Below are 4175 nucleotides of genomic sequence, written 5' to 3'. Positions count from 1 at the left end.
TCAAAGGTCTACTTTGGCCTCTGTGTTCTTTCATTTGGTGCAATGTAACTGAGAGTTCAAATTCAACAGTGGTTGTTATATTGGTCATTTCCTCATTTCTAATTCTTTGTCTGAGATAGTCCTTATGAAGTCTTCTTTGGGGCACCAGCCCCAGGAGAGCCACAGCCAGTGAAGGTGCCAGGCTGTTTCTCCTTCAAAGGTCAGCAAATTCAGATTCATTTGGTTGAAGACACTCTGGTGGTGACAGTATAACCTGCCCCATGGATAGTGGGTGTGTTCAGACCTATCCCTATGTGTCAGGAACACCATGTTTCCTGACCTCACAAGAACCCCATAAGAGTTCCACTAACACCAGAAATGTAGGGTGGTGGCATAGTTAAGTGCTTGAATTCTGAATCCCAAGTGCTTGAGTCTATAACTGTATGAACTCTCTGTGCCGTAAGTTTATCATTTGTAAAATAAAGATACAATGTGCCCATCTCCTGGAGTTGTGTAGATGAGATAATTTAATTTTACTGGGTACATGTGAGTCCTCAACAGTATTAACATCTACTGTTGACAGCTCTACTTTAGAAATAATAGATAACACACCTGCTCTCTCTCTCTCTCTCTCACACACACACATTCCCTCAAGCTATGCAGTAAGGTTTACATGCAATACCATAGCACCATTTACAACAGCCCCAAATTAAGTCCAACACCTAAGAAGAAACTAAGAAAATAAAATAAATGATGTTGTATGATGGACTAGTATGCATCTACACAAAAATGTAGATTGTTGAAGAAATGTAAAATTAATCAGAAAGTAATGTTGAGGTGGCAGTGGCTGGCTCAGCGGAAAGAGCAAGGGACTCGATCTCAGGTTGTAAGCTGGTGCCCCACGGTGGGTATAGAGATTACATGAATAAATAAAAATATTTTTTAAAGAAGGTATTGTTGAAAAAATATGCATGGCAGGATCCTACTAAAATTTTTAGATTATACATTTACATGGTTCCAAAATCAAAACACTCTAAAAATTGAAACACAAAATCTTATTCCAACCACTGTCTCTACCTGCTCACCGCTTACAGGTCACATTTTTGTTTCTTGCCCAACCTTTCAGTTTTTATTTAGGCAAATATGAATTTAGTTGTAAAAAATAAATAAATACATATAGATCTAATTTTCTTCCTTCTAACGCATAAGTAGTAATGACACATTATTCTGCACTTCTCGCTTATACATCCTTGTGTTCTTTTTATGTCAACAAAGAAGAACACTTAGAAAGTTGCACAGTATTTCATTGCTGACTCTACCTTATAAGAGATATTATAAGACCAGTTCCTCGTGGTAGACCAGTGAATTATTTCCAGTCTTTTATAATTATAAAATATGCTGAAATATAATATTATTTTATATCACTTCAGATGTGGTTACTGGTCATTTTAGCAGGTGTTGCCAACTTACCCCACTAGAGTTAGCACCATTGTACACTTCTGTCATGATGTAGGTGAGTATCAGGACAGTGCTGTCAAACACCACAATTTTGCTAACCTGACAAGTGAAAAATAGTCTCTCATCATGGTCTTCATTTGCTTTTATCTGATGAGGATAACCATCTTTTCATGTATTGAGTCCATTTCTATTTATTTTGTGTGTGTGTGTGCAAATATTTGTCCAGTGGTTTGCCCATGATTTCTATGAGTAAAAACACTAACAAGTATGGCACTCACTTATATATGTGTGTGTATTTCTATAAATATGGGTATAAAAATGTTCAATGCATGGTTGGTGGGTGAAGAAATAAATGATATTTTTCTCCTTATCTAATGAATCCTTTTAAAGTAGAAGTTTTTATATTTTAGCATAAAACAGTATCTTATTTAAAATTCAAAAAATAAAATTCAACAGTATCTTATTAAAATTCTTATTTACAATCAGCCTTAGTTTCTATGAAACAGGTGCTTTTGGAAACCAAGTAGAGGTTTCCATGTGAAAACAACATAAGACCCACCAGATACAAGAAAGTGGAAATTTAATTTTGTTCTACTCCTTGATTCTCAAGAATGTGATCAGACTTTACGACAAATGCCTGGCCTCTACTTAGAGATCTGAACTTGTTTCTGCATATGGAAAGCACAGAGACACAGAGGGGAAACTAACAAATGACCTACAGCTCTGTGGGCTGATGTCACTGCTGGGGCTCCTAGGCAGTGTCTCCTGTGGCTTCCAACACCTTAGCACCTTCCTTCCCCAAATGGACCTGGGCTGCCCTGGACTGAGAGGTGCAGAGAGGGGGAGGGTGGTGGTGCTGGAGATCGTGTGGGTGGCGATGGTGTTCCGTTTTCTCAGCCTTGTTTCATCTATGTGCTCTGTCAAATGTGGTTGATTCATGGAAAATGCTCAAAGTCAAACCGGCTCCTGCTGGTTGGGGCTCTGCAAGCTTTGGCTTCAGTGTTGAAAGATAAAATAAGGGCAGTTAAACCACAGCCAACTAGTTCACTTCCTGAAGGCCACAGCTAATTAAAAGAACACATCCATCTGCACACGCATGCTCCTGCTGTTAAACATACTCTCAGGCTGTGGGTGAGGGTCCCCTATTTTATACTGAGTTCATTCCAAGTAGCTGCTATGCGAGTTGGGATTGTATGACCAGGACTGTTGAGATGCTGCTCCCTCAGTCCACTCCGATGACACTGTTCTGAAGGAAAGAGCATGCACACTCCTTGTAGCACTAAGTGATTTCCCACATTCCACCAGGATCTGCTCTTTTCTGTGGCAGGTGATTTACTGAGGCTTCTATTTTCAGTCTCATGTAGTCAGTGTAAGCAGGGTGACACGAGATCCTTGCCCATGAAACTACTAGCACAGGTAGACTGTAGTCAACACAACAGCAGGTCCTTCTTCCCTCACAAGAACACAGACATGGAGGCTCTGAGTTCACCTGTGTCATTGAATGTCATAGACTGAGTCATCTCTGTCCCTCTACAGGGACAAGTGACTGTAGAGTCAAACTTAATTAGAGCAAGGCTCCATAGAAGTCTTGCACATCAGAGAAACATGCTGGGGGTGGAGCGGAGGAGGGCTGTTCAGCAATGTGAGCACAAAGAGCAAGTATCCTCATCCTCACCCCATCCAAGCATGGAACAGAGAGGGTGCCCATTCCCTGGATCCAATCTGTCCAGTTTATGGCAAAGTATAATTCTATTGCTGAGATCATAACCCTAGGCTTTCATAGTCTGACCTGACAGCACATTCTCACCATAGACTTCACTCTAGGTCTGTGCTTGACAGCCAACTTCTGGGTGAGTCTGGGTTTCCAGGAGCATGGGCCCCATGCCCTAGGTTCTGTCTAGCATGTGTAGATGAGGGCACTTTCTCAGGGTAAAGTATACATTTCCATCTAGCTTAGTCATCATCTATGGGCCTGGTATGAATGTGGCTCCCTTCCTGAGACAGGACATTCTAACTGTGGCCACACCTCTGACTCCTGAGATTTGGGTCCCAAGGCCAAACCCCCACCTTTCTCCACCATAAGAAGCTCTTTCTGGTTAGGCCTCAGCCTCCCACACCTCTCCCGGTGGCACTTCTGTCATTTGGTCCATTCTCAGAACAAGCACAGATGGATGATCTGACCTGCACGAATCAATGGTCATTTTCCACCCAGATCAGCAGCAGTGCTGCTATGCACAAGTGCGTTTCTCTTGAAGGACACAATGAATTAAAGAAGGAAAATTAATTGACACACTACTTTCCTATGAAGCATTAAGATAAACATTCATGTTTGAAAGAAAGATTTCACAACATAATTTAGTTCATTTTACTTCAAATTAGTGAAGCACACTATTAAAAAAAAAGAGCCAAATACAAAGGGAAAATGATGGCAATGATTTCAAACTGTGGGTTCAAAATAAATCTCACACTATTTCAGAAGCAAACTTCTAAGAGAAAGATGCTATTTCATGATGAAAATAATACAAAATACCTTGTTACACTGTACATCTACTCACATTCCCTCCTGGCCCCTTTGTTAATTCCAAGGCTTCAGGCCAAATCTATGATACAAAACAAGAGAAGTAAAATGAATCATTTTGATATGTTAGAATTTATTACTTCTTAAAATTGTAAAAAGAGCACATTCTCATGAGGTTAAAAAAAAAACCCAAGGGAAATGAAGGATGTTAAAAAAGAAA

This window comes from Lontra canadensis, unplaced genomic scaffold (assembly GCF_010015895.1).
Source record: "Lontra canadensis isolate GAN:19392208 unplaced genomic scaffold, GSC_riverotter_1.0 scaffold48, whole genome shotgun sequence".
Lineage (NCBI taxonomy): Eukaryota > Metazoa > Chordata > Mammalia > Carnivora > Mustelidae > Lontra > Lontra canadensis.
Note: the sequence above shows the minus strand (reverse complement) of the source record.